Source organism: Phalacrocorax aristotelis, chromosome 1, assembly GCF_949628215.1.
Source record: "Phalacrocorax aristotelis chromosome 1, bGulAri2.1, whole genome shotgun sequence".
Taxonomy (NCBI): Eukaryota; Metazoa; Chordata; class Aves; order Suliformes; family Phalacrocoracidae; genus Phalacrocorax; species Phalacrocorax aristotelis.
The window spans coordinates 159,398,527-159,411,966 of NC_134276.1; positions in this window are offsets into that span (position 1 = coordinate 159,398,527).

Sequence of the window (13,440 nt, forward strand, 5' to 3'; positions counted from 1 at the left end):
CCCTGTTCCTCCCTAAGTGCTCCCTTATTCCCACAAAAATGGGTTCCAGGATAGTTGTTCTCAAAGGACTTGGCTGACAAAACTTGGTTTTCTCTGCTTCCACCACAAGCAGCAGCAGTCCAAACTCCCCTGGGTACCTCGTCCCAGAAATGTCTTCCTCATCCTGGAGCAGAACTCTCTGAAGGTGACAGGTATGGGACTGCCATCCCCTAGTTGGTACAACTCTCAAAGGGGCTTAATGTCAGAAGAACTTATATCCTCTTGTCTGAGCATAAGGGAAGTGGATCAACTATTGTGCTCTAGGTACTGTGGGGCATAAGTGTACAAGTTCTGGAGCTGATTTGGCTGTCTCCCTGCTCTAGACTGGGCTTCCCAAGTTACCAGTCACTTGAGAGAAAGCAGGCCCAGACTCCCAGGGGAACAGCTATTCAGTCCTTGGGTCCTTTGCCAAGAACGTCTCTTGGTTAACCTTATCCCCAAACATAATGTCAATCTGACTTATTACTTATGCTCCTTCAGGGTTTCCAATGCATCCTCAGAGATTTCTTTCTACCTGATACAGAATTTCACCTTGTTTGGGTTGTTAAACCTGTCATAGCTGCTATGAGGTACTCAGGAAGGTGACTGATATTTTCCAGGAGTCTCTAGTGGCAAAACAGTGGCTATAATTAACCACAACTTGTTTTTCCTCCTTCTCCCCCTTGCTCTCGCTCGCAGAGTGCAGGCAACAATGCACATCATAAGTGGGTGGCCCTCTGGATGAAACCGTTGTCTTTGCTGAAACCAAAACCAAAAAAAAAATCAAAAAATGCAGCAGGAAATAGGCAGATAAAGTTTCAGATAAAAACAAGAAATCATTACACTCATGATTTCCCCAACAGAATTATTTTCTGCTCCCCAAGGAACAGCTGTTTTCAGACTAGATTAGCATCACTCTACTGCTGACCCTTCATGGTAAAGTTTCCAGGCAGCAGCTTCTCAAGTTCTACATGAGTTACCATCCGTATTTCTGTTGTTGTTGCCAATCATCTTGAGTACAAAATAACACTGAGCAAACTGCTGATTCCTGTTCATCATTAGTCATGAGAAGGATCTTGCACCCGATTCTCCACACTTCCATGCCACACAGAGAGCCATCGAAGAGTGGTGCTGAGCTGAGAGCAGTACATCTTAACTGGGGGAATTCAAGACTATGGATGATGTTCTTTGTTGCTGTTATGTCTCCAAGGACCATCAGCCTGTGTTCATCAGAGTATATTGTCCGATATACTCAGGGGAAGAGATCAAGCCATCTTCTCTGTCCTGCCTAGCTGGCAGGAGCAGGATCCAAGCCACTGACTAGCAATAACATTGCATGAAATAAAGCCCCAGTGTATGCTGTACTCCATAACAGTTGTTTTGAAGTTTGCTCCACCACAGGAGCACTGCCATCAATCACAACAAGAACATATCATCATACCAGACAGTTTGCAAAGCAATTGCAAGAGTGTCTTGCTTTTTTGTATAGCTAAGCACAGACGCTAAGGGCTGTGGTAGGTTATCCAAGGTTACTGCAGAGCCAGATACGGAAGCCACGTGGTTTCATGGCCACATTAGGGCTTTCTGCTTCCCTTTGAAGGATTTCCCTTAGGACTGGAAAATGCAGAGGGCACCTCATCCCAGCTCATTAAGGTGACTCACCTGCATTTTCAGTGTTTTATGATAATCCTCCGAGCATGATGTACTTAAGAGTGACTTTGTCCCTGTGTCTGTCCAACTCTATTACCCTGGACTGTGCTGATACAGCTCACCTGTCAGCGGGGTCCATCTGGATTGTATCTAGGTCCTCAGCCCCAGACAGCAAGGACCTTCACAAGCAGTGGTCCTTTCCCTACTGAGCATCCTTCACAGTCCTTTGCCACAAGTATTTTCAGACCTTTTTCAGCTTCTTTTCATCCCATGCTCTTCTAGATCTTTGCTTCATGGCCCAGTGTTGCTGGCTGCCACTGCCAAGGGTGTTTATTTTGGTGCTAATTGCTATGCCTATTGCACCGGCACAACAGGGAGCTGAGCACTGTTAAGTATCAACAATGTTTGTTGGTTGTATTTGATATGAGTGATGCCCACTCTGTTTTCATGGCTACTCTTGCCTCCTCCCAATGATCGGTTGATCTGCCAGCCAGAGGTATCTGCAGTGTTTCAATGGGAAGACTTTGGATGTCAAATCAAAGAAAGAAATCTGTAGCCAGTAGTGTTATCTAGCTCTGAGTGTGAGTTGCTAGTATTGCAGGAAATAACTTCCAACCAGCCTTTCCTCTGTGCTTTCTTAACTTCATCCACTCCAGCAAAAAAACCCACTGTGCAACCCATCAGGCATCAGCTTAAGCCCTTCTGGTGGAGGGAAGCAGTGCTGGGCAAGGGCAAAAGACAAACTCAGTCCCTTGGACTAGTTCATCTGTTGTTGCTATGAGATAGGAACTTGTAAAAATCTCTCCATTTCCATTCTACACCCCTGAAATTTGGCTTGCACTTCCCTTAGCTCCTGTACATTATTTGAGAGAGCCATAGTCTCCTGGGAAGATACCAGCTCTCCAATGGCAAGACTACAAAATGTAATGTGTTTAATGCAGTATGGGAAGAATAGTAAAGACTCTTCTTAGGGCTGTGAGCTTTGTTCTTTTTTAATGCAACATCACTAAAAGCAATGGGCCTGTGCCCTTCAGGGAATAGTGCCCCAGAAACAGGCAAGAGCAGAAAGTCATTAACCAGTAAACTGAAAGTAGATAAAACTGAGATAAAACTTTTTCAGCTTCCTGACTCCCTCCAAAGGGATCCTGCCCTGTTTATTCAGTGTTTTGCACTGCAGTGGTTAAAATTTGCTAGCTGACTTGTTAAAAACTCTAGCTACACTTCCATGCAGTTGCTAACACAGCAGGCAATGATGTCCCTCACACACAGGGGCAGTAACTTTTGTACTGAGAGAGAGAAGAGGAAGACGAGGCAATAACTACACCCATGAGAGAAAAATAAATGGAACAAGGTGCCAAATACAGAAGGGTGAAGTTGGACCCTTCCCAGCTGCCACCAGAGGAGCAGGAAAGCAGAACTGCCGTTGGGCCATGAGTTATGCAGAGGGAAGGAGAGACTGATGAACACGGCAAGGAACACAGCAGCATCCCAAAAAGCCCCACGCACGCCGTGTGCCCAGCATCACCCACCCGGAGTGCCAGCCAGCAGAGGGCAATGCCAGTCCATGTACATACCACTTCACTCGCAAAAGCAATTAGGGTGGCCCCGTCTGCCAGCCTGTGTCCCCACGCTGTCTGAAAACTGTGAATTAAATAGGATATTTCTTTTTTGCAGACTTGTGACACTCTAGTCCTGATTGTGCTCTTACTTTTACTGATACAGTCCTAAACAGCTCTATGGGCCATGGTGTGGGGAAACCAGGACCTATAAGGTGCCTGTCTGACCCATTCAATATAGAAATCTTTTTTTCTTATCAGTCTTGCAGGCTGTGCAATTGGCTTTCATGAATCACTTGCTACGCACAACGGTCCGAGTTATTATCCACCACCTTTCAGCTCTGAGGCAGGTAAATAAGTAGTTTTGTGCTGCATTTCTCTGTATTTTTTAGAGTATGCCTGGTTAAGCCTTTGCCACTGGACTGTGCAGCTTGACATCATTAGAGCCTTCAGAGAGATGCCAAGCAGAACTGCAGTCCAGTCTAACAGGGCACAGGGCAGAAGCAGGTGCTAACGTACCCACCTAGCAGCTACAGTCCTGTGTCATTCTTTCAGGCTATTGCTTCTCCCATCACTTGTTTACAAAAGGAAAGCAGTCAATTTTTGAACTGTTGCAAGAGTTTTCATGCATTAAATGTAATAAAATATGACCTGCATTTTGCATGGCAGCTCTGCCTCGGAAGGAGGAATCCAGTCACACATTTCTCACCTCATCTCCATACATGCGCATATATGGCCCTGCACCTTTCTCTTCTAGTCAAAGCGAAGCAGAGATGTGACACAGGCTGAAATATTTTCCTTTCTCATAAACAAATGCTCCAGCTTCCGTGCCTTTAGCTTTGCAACATCTTGTAAAGCAAACTGCACTCAGTGCTGGAATCAGCAGTAAAATCCCATCTGATTTTCCTTCCCCCCCGCCCAGAAACAGCTGGGTTAAAAATCTTTGACTAACAGGTTCTCAATTCCATACTAATCACTTTTCTTAATCAAATCAATGAACCATCCAATTTAAATCTGTTTCTCATGACACAAATATTTCACAAAGATTCAGGTGCAATAAATAACTGCCAAACTTGAGACACTGAGCTGAACAGGGCTCCCAGCTCATGGTTCCTGACTTTGCCTGACAGCCAGAGATGTGAAGGGAGCAGTCACCCAGCTCAGGGTGAGGGCTGTGACTGCTCCTTGCTGTGTTGGGAAGGGGACATAAACCACAAGGCCTCTGATGTATTTTGTTGTAACTGAGGGGAGTAGGTGTAACACTGCAGCAGGACTTTTACGGTCTCCAGCTGAAAAGTAAACATCCTGTTGTTATTTTAAGAGACATTTAAAGGTAAGGTACTATGCCTTACACTTAACTGGAATGAACAGAGCTGGTGGATTGTTTCCGTTGCTCAGAATAAACCTGTCCTCTCTGCAGAGGGGAATACAATAAAATTAAGCCAGACCATGCATAGGAATGCCTGCCTATAGCAAGGCGATTCCCTGTCAGAGATGCAAGCTCTCATCCATAAACCACTTCAACGTACGATATCAAACACCCCTGCTATGCTGCAAAGCAACGGCACGATGACTCTGGGTTAACAGCTTCACTGTGTGGAGACACAGTGACACAGATTTGTGCCTCTGCACCCTCCCTTTAGAGTAACCCTAAGGAAACCCCTGAGCCTCAGTGAAACAACCTGAGGTTCCCCATACTCTCTGCCAGCCTGCAGTGCCTGAGAGGGACATTATGGAAAAACAATCTCTGTGAGGGCAGTAGCACATAGAGAGCAAGGAGGAATTTGCCACGGCAGTTGTTCTCCCCATGTTTGAAGCATCCTGTGGTTTGCAGGCTTCCAGCCTACCCATAAGAAAGCACACAGCCTCACTACCTGAAGAGCCGCTGCATAGTGGAAAAATACAAAGAGAAGTGAAGAAAGGCTGAAGAGTGTCACTAAAACAAGAACTGAGCTCCAAGGGGGAATGTTACTTAAGGCTTGAGAACGGGCAGCGTTGGGTTTTTTTAAAAAGATCTTAATAGATAAATAAATAAATGCTGTCATTATGAAGTGACATTTCTGGTCCTTGAAAGCTGTCTCTGGTGTTTGATGGAGCAGCATGGCAGCCTTCTGAGCTGTGATGCTTATTCCCCTATTAAAGTAATTTTGGAACCAAGCTGAGTGATATATGTTAGCGGATCATCTTGTGTTTGCTTTCCTTCAGCTGAGCCTTTGAGGATTGAGTTTCCTTGCAGAAGCCTTTGAAGACATCACTATAGGAACATCTGGGTGATGCACAGAGAGACACAAAGAATGAAACTTCTTGAGTCACACAGGATTTCTCAGCAAAGGATTGCTGGCAAGACTGAAGCATAAAGGATCCCCTCAGTCTTGGGCCAAAGGAAAACAAACATGTAATCCCTGGGTACCTTGTGACTCAGCTGACATACAACATGTGACTGGGGCCTATGGGCTCTTACATGAGACCACCACACATCTGCATCCCAGCCCCTCAAGATACAGCCACTCTGAGCAACCTGGCAAGTGCTGCTAAAAATCCCTAACTGCCTTAACATGGACAACTCCTAAAGCCCTTGCAGCTAACGTTTCACGCATGCCAGGAGGCAAGTACCCTATTTAGGGAAATATGACATTAATCAAAGAATTAGTTACAGGATATTAAACTCACCAAGGTGCTGTTACCAAATATGTAAGGCAAACAACATTCTGGGTAATTACAGACGCCTACGATGAGCCTGCAATCTGAATAAGGGGTTTGCCTGTGAGTCTCTGGATGTTGCTTTGTTCCTTCAAGTTTCCTAATGGTTTGTCCAGGTAACCATGATGAACAAGCCTGGCTTTACAAACTTCCCCTGGATTAATACAGAACAACAGAGCAGTAAGGTGTAGCAGTAATACAGATCTCCTGATTTCTTTACTACAAACCTAAGTAAAGGTTTCCCACTTGCTGCAAACATTGGTCAAGCCAAGCAGGTAATGAGCAGGTTATGTGGGTGTGCACATGTGCTCCCCCAGCACTGAGAAAGAGTTTAATCAGCTGAAGGAGGGACAAGGACTTGGGTCTCTCTAGGAGCACTGCTGAGACTAACAGGGGTAACAAGTGGGCTGCTCCCTGAAAACAACATGAAAGAGCGATTCTCAGCAAGAAATACCCGGGAGTCCTCAAGTGAAAGAATAATCCAAGGGCATGATAAAGGAAAGGCGTCTGTATATGGATGTCTCACATTTGCCTATGCAGTTCAGCAAAGAGGAACAATTGCTTCTAAGAACCGTTGTTATGCCCCGAAGCAGCAGATGAATTGAACCTGTTAGAGTTGTTCATCCTTCTCCCTGGTGGCCACTTCAAAAACCTGGCTTTTGTTTAAAAAATGTGTACAGCACTTATAATTGGAAAATTAACCTTCAAAATTAGAACCCAACATAAATGAAGATGCTGTATCAGCGGAAGCCTGAAATGACAGCTCTGAGAGGTGGTTGCCATTTACCACCAGATATTGCCAGCTCTGGAGTCAAACAGGGGAGTGAATGTCAGCAAAATGCTACTTCTCTCCTAGTATACAAAGGCTATTTAGTGACCAGCTGATGCCACAGGTTTCACTACAGTCAGTGAACCTGCCACCCCCTTTTTGGCTTTGCTATGAATTTGCTATGCTTTTATTTATGTTCAAACAAAAATTAGCAAGGCTAAAGTTTTCAGAATCATCAAGTGCCTGGGCTATGAAATCCAAATTTTGACATGTGAATTAGATTTTGGTTTTTCTTTTCCCCGCAGACACTGGGTACCTTATAGCTACATTGAACATACAGGGGCATGTGATTCACGCTACCGTCATGCAAGAGTTATTCCTGGGGTATAATTTGAGCAGGAGGAGAGAGGAGGGAAACTGTAGACTGTGCCTTTGTGTGATACATAGGGAAGTGAAGAAACGATAGCCAGATTTGGTCTGTGCAAACCCGAGACAGAAACTCAAGTGGCAAACTAGGGAGATAGATAACCTCTTTTATGCCATTTTAACAGCTAAATCTGTGGCAGACCTCACATCAACACCCCCAGCCTAACACCTGGCTCTTAAGCTGTGTAACATACCCTGAGGCAGCAAACACACACCCATCCCACATCTGTCCATACAATCTGGTCACTAGCTAACTCAACTCTTAGACCAGCTTGAAGGTGGATGTGGTTACACAAAGACCACCTGGAATCACACGAAAAGCCTGGAGGAGAGTTGGTACAGAAGTGGATAATGCCACATCAGTACTTCAGTCTCAGAAACTCAGCTTGCCTGCTTCTGACAAAACATACCTCTGACCCCAGGGTAAACATATTGTGATATGCCCTACCGCATCTGTCCTGGAGCGTTAATATTTGACATAAATCCTAAAGGAAGCTCTGTTCTTTATTACTGATTTGTCAGAGGTGGATAGATAGGAAGGGTTGTGGGTAATATGGAAATGGCATAGGCAGAGGATCCCTTCTGGGAGCCTGATTATTGAAAATCAGCTGCTATTTACACAGTTAATGCCATTCACTTCTTGCACCTGCTCAATCATTCATTTCCCAGTGCAAGCCAGCTTTGCCCTGCTGTAAAGTCAGGGAATTTAAGGGAGTTACACCTGCAGGTTTTCTCTTTCTCTCCAATGATTGCAGAGTTCAGCTTATAAAACTCCCTCTTGTAAGTTTCCAGCCCTTCATTTTCTGTTTCTGTGAATTCTTTTTCTACCTATTTTTATGTATATATACTTTTCCAAGTATTTGTGTTTCTGATAATGAATCCAAAAGATCTTTCTAACTCTGGTTGGACTCCCAGTCTGCTCCTGCACCACACAAAATTAATATGATTCTGTAATCCTCTGAAAAACAAGAAATTCAGCTAGCTTCCCAATTTGAACTAGTTTTTCTTCATATTCTCTTCAGTCTTTGAGAGAGGTTCCATGCCCTACATCCAGGGACATACTGCTTTTTATGACGTCCCTACAAATGTAAATTCTGTGCTGACATCCCTGGGAAATGCACTTTTATAGTAGAGGCTACGTTTAATTTTAGATTAAAAAACTCAAACCAAATTACAAAGGATTATGCAGCTGACCTATCTTCCCACTCTTGCCCCCAGCAGCCTTTCCTGACAATGAAGTTCTGCAGAGTAGCCTCAGGCTCCAAGTAGCCAGGAAGGAGGGAAACAGCTGTAGTCCTATGGTTTTACTTATTAGTGCTAAAGGACATACCAGCAGTAAGTGAGATTATGGGAGGTGCAACTGCAGATCTGAGCATCTGAAAAACCTATCAGCAAGGATTAATAAACAAGTGAAGGCTTCTAATTTTCGCTTAGTATTTTCTATTATCAAGAGAGAGGCTCCCATATAATGGAAAACCCATGCACCTTCCTAGCAGATAAAACATTTGCAATACTAACCTGTTAGCTGGATTTGCTTCCGTGGTGGTGGTGCAGTGTCTTTCATTGTAGCATATCCATCTGCTTGTTGTCTTACTTAAATATAAACTGAATTAACTCCCCCCATCCACCAAAGTCTTGTCTTTGATTACAGAAAGGCAACAGCAGGAAGCAGGTCAAGGTCAAGTAAAGCAGATAAACATATGATTAACTCTGAGCAGATAATGACTCACCTGTCTTCAGCGGGAACAGCCTTGTACTAATGTGTCTGATTGAACCAGGGTTGGAGGAATAAACCAGATTAAAGGGAATGACAATGCAAAATGAAAAAATAATAAAAAGCTTGAAGAAGAAAACAAAACAGTCCATGACCTCTCTTTTTTTGTTTTCATCTGAAGAAACGATAGCCAGTAAGCTCCTGAAACCAGCACATGTCAAGTCAGACAATGGAAAGGAGGTGAGAGGATTATTTCACAATTTTATTGCACAACTGAAAATTAAACTTTTATTTTTAATATTTACAAGCCATTTATTTTGCACACACAATCTAAACAGCATTTTCCCTGATAAAATCATCACCTAGAAAACTTACACATGGACTGAAGCATACATGTAAACCAAGTGGTTTGTGTTAAATGCAAGTTGCCTCAGTCTAACCCTGGAGGGTGAGGCGCTTGGGAGATGGGGCACCAGAAGGAAAAGAGACCCATTTTTTTGTTTCTCTTTCCTGAAATGTTACTTCAGGATCTTTCCCTGGGGAAAGAAACAAAAGTGTTCAGTGTTGTGTCAAGCAGAACGCCAGCCAGTCGGGTAACGAACGTACTGACAGGGTGGCGAGCTGAAGATTCAAAACCCTTCAGTGCCACAAGCCTTGCAAGGTTCACCTTAAAGGTCACAATATCCCAATTTTCCCCTGGAGGATCACCTTGGTCACAGCAAAAGAGGAATGAGGTTTGACTCATAAGAAGAAAGACACATGAAAGGTTATTTGTTGTTGGTTTGGTTTTTGTTTCCTTCATTCTCACGGATTCCTACCTGCGCTTTTGGAAAAGTGCTGGCTGGTCGACACATTGCAAATGCTGCCACTGCTCTCGGCAGAGATACACAGTGATAATGCAGTGCAACAGATGTTGCATCACCTGACCGGCAATGCCGGGGGTAATATTTTAACCATCATTATGAAACCCACAGCTTTGTGCTGAAAACAAGTGCTTTCCTGGCTGTTAGCACAAGCTGTCTGTCACAAAGCATATCACAAATCACCCCCCTCCCATGGCTGGTCTGCCCACACCTTTTCCATCATATAGATTATTGTTTTCAAGTTTGTCAGGTAATATTGAGTATATGGCCTTGTAGCACTTACTGCTTAGCTTCCAGGGGATTTTGACACCTGCAGTCTTAAATGAGTAGGCGGTAAGCTCTAGAACTGATGCTCACTGGTCCAGATTTGTCCCATGTTACTTTGGGGAAGTGTACACCTGAGGCACCTGCGCGGGGACCATCAGCACTCTAACCTTTTCTGCTAATCAGAGGGCAAAGGGCGATGTAGGGCTTAGGTGAACAGAAATGCCCTCTGCAGAAGTCCCACTCACTCCATTGACTATCAAGGGAAACTAAGGGGACCAGCTCAAACACTGTGAGTCTCAGAGAGCTGCCAAGTTGCACAGGATGAATCTGGGCCTGAATGCTTCCAACTAGGAACCTAAAAAACTAGGGATTCTGGCACTGCAAGGTACATTTGGTACTTTCATCACTTTGGTGCTACGTTTGTTCAGGTTTTGGACCCTCTGCTGCAGGGTGGAGAAAGAGAGTAAGTGATACCAACATGATCTATAGTGAGTTTGGAAGGAAACTGTTTATAGGCTTGTTACTCAAGTTAGTGCTTGCGTGTTGGGAACCTTGCTAATGGGAGATGGCTTTGTGAAAGGCAGTTCAAGTGTATAGGAAAAGCAAAACCTATGGCCTCAGACCAAACGACCTATGTAGAGTCTTCTAAAGTAATTGTTTCTTCCAGAGCCACCCACAGTTACCATCGCCATCTTATGCACGGCTACCGCGTTGCAGTAATGTGTCAGGGCCTAAGCAACCCGATCTTGTTTCAGCACTAACTATATTAAAGGCCTAAGTCTTTCTCTCTCCTCTCCCCCAGCAGCCCAAGTATTCATTCTTCTCTTATTTTTAAAATGAGTCTTGCTGGTTTAAGGGAGCCAGCAGTGGAGACATGACCTCAACACTGTGGAAGTGTCTATACTGTCATTGAAATACCTGCCAACACCTACCTATGGTATGAACATGGATTTAGGTATGCAGCAGATTGGGAATGTGGAGAAAAAGGGCAAAACTCTAGAATGGGCTGGCTGATGAAGGATCCTGAAATTGAGCCCTACAAAAATTGTAGAAAATCTGTAAACTGTAGAAAATTGTTCTAAAACTTATGGTTTGAGTAGCTTGCTTTTCTTTATAAATGCTGCTGATTTCAACCCCACTGGATTACTTGCAATGAATGTCTTCCTCTCAAAACAGTATTTTTCTGAAAGATATATGGGTGTAATGGACTGAAAAGTTTGAACAATATGACTATGTTAAAAATAAAAGATAGGGATCCCATTCTTACAGCTTCAAACTGTTGACTTTTTCTCTCAGGTGTTGGCTTGAAGATTAGAATTTGAAAAATTACCCAGCAGAATAAATTTATGTGGAGGCCCAGGTGCCATGCCAGAAGCATAATGTGTTGATATTGGTTTAGTAATGAACTCATACAGTGGTATAACACAAGCCAGTGGTCTTGCGTACTTACTGGAAGAGACATTGTTAAGATAGAAAAAAAAACCCTGTGATAGCACAAAGCAAAGAAAATCCTCCAGGCTCTGTACTAAAGTGGTACTGAGGACATCTCAATGACCCCTCGGTTCTGTTCTTCACCCCAGACAATGCTGTAATATTTGCAAGTCTGACTGATGGGGAAGAAAGATGTATTAGCCTAAGAAAATGAAGTTTTGCAAACTGTTAGTATCACACATGAAAATGGAAATGAAAGCAACAAGAATTATAAAATATTTGGGTTTTGGGTGATCTGACTCAGACAGTTGTTTCTAGTACATGCACTTGTTTTGCTCTATGAAGTGTAATCAGAAAGGAGATGATGGTGTCTGTGTTTTCTCTTTCATGACAAAAGCTGGCAGGAAACCTGGCGGATATTTTGCATTGATAAATCTCCATGACTCTTAATCCTTGTGGGTCCTTACAGAACTCCTTGCTTTTTTTTTGGATTGCATTTGCTGTTCTTTGAATAAGCCCTAACAGTGAAAAGTAAAAGATGTAAACTCTCCATGAGCCATGTGAACCCATATGGCAATATTCACTGAAGTTATGGACAGAAAGCATCATTTCGTTCCTCTGTCTCTTCTGTTATCAACAGAGATAGCAGAAGCTTACTGCCCAGCCTGACCACCTAGTCTTGGGCCAGCTGGATTAATTGGTTCTAATATAATTACTATACACTGGGCAAGGTGTCAAGGGAAAATACACACACCTCTTACTCTCATTCTAAAGCAGCAAACTGCTGAGTCCCATCTCTACCTAACCCCAAGGGGCCTCTGTCACTCACGGCGAGTATACATCTACAATGCAGAAAAGCTCAGCAAAGTCTGTAAGAATAATAGCTTTCATACTGAACTCACTGTTGCCATCTAAAAAACTCAAAGCAGACAGTGATGTGGCCTCCTTCCTGCTGCTGGCGGTTGGTTCCGACTGGATGAAGAGTTCATGGATCAATCAGCATTGGGTAGCTTTCCCTTTCCTTATAGCATTGCTGGAGAGCTCTGTCGGAACAAGAGATCCACAGGCAGATCAAAAGAAGAAATTCTGTGAACCTTGCTAACTCCAGCTTTGCCCCAACCGTTGACCCCAGTGCTCTCAATTTAAAAAAGGCTGGGTAGTCAGACTCCTACTGTTATCAAGATGCTATTATCTTTTTTTTCTTCTTCTTCTTTTCTTAAAAGCACCAAAAGAACAATGTGGGAATCCAAAGAATTGAAACCAATTAAACATCTTTGAGCTGAGAATGGTTTAACCTCAGCGCTGGCTTTCATGACTTTTACAACCCACATAATTTACTACAGGTGGGCCACGTTGGCCAGTGTTGGATAAGAAATGGCACAGATTGAGAATGAGTTTTAGCCCAACCCACAGATCCTACGAACAGATCTTCTGAGGCACCTCAGAATGCTTTTGCCTGCCTCATTCCTCCAGAAATTTGGTTACTTAAACAAACCCCTCATGCCTCCCCGAATCATTTACTCTATCTTTTCACTGCTTTCCCGACAGACTGTCCGATTGCCTTTAGAGTGCTCCCAAACAGGGAGCAAACATGCTTGGACAGAGCTGGGGTTCATCACTCTTGCATGTTTGGCTGTTAGCATGCACAGGCTGGGGGTGAGCAGCACAAGGCCTCCGAGTGTGTAATTTCCATCAGCTCTGTAGGATCCATCCACAGAAGAAAAGCCTGTAGAATAGAACTGCAGGCATTCTGCTCAGAAAGCCTGAGAGCACAGGGGATAACAGGTTTTCCTAAATCACAGTTAAAGCTATCGTTTTGTAAAAAAAAAAAAAAAAGGAAAAAAAAAGTCTGGCTTTGCTCAGAATCAAGGCAGCTATCATATTATGAAAAGCTCAATGAGGGAAAAGTAAAAAGAAGTCTCACCCAGCTGCTTCATTCCCTAAATACCATCCACTCTGTGCGTAGTGGAGGAATCTAAAAAAAATCCCAGCAAATGATTGTGTAGAGACTATGTCCTACTAGATATGTACGAGGGGACAGAAAGA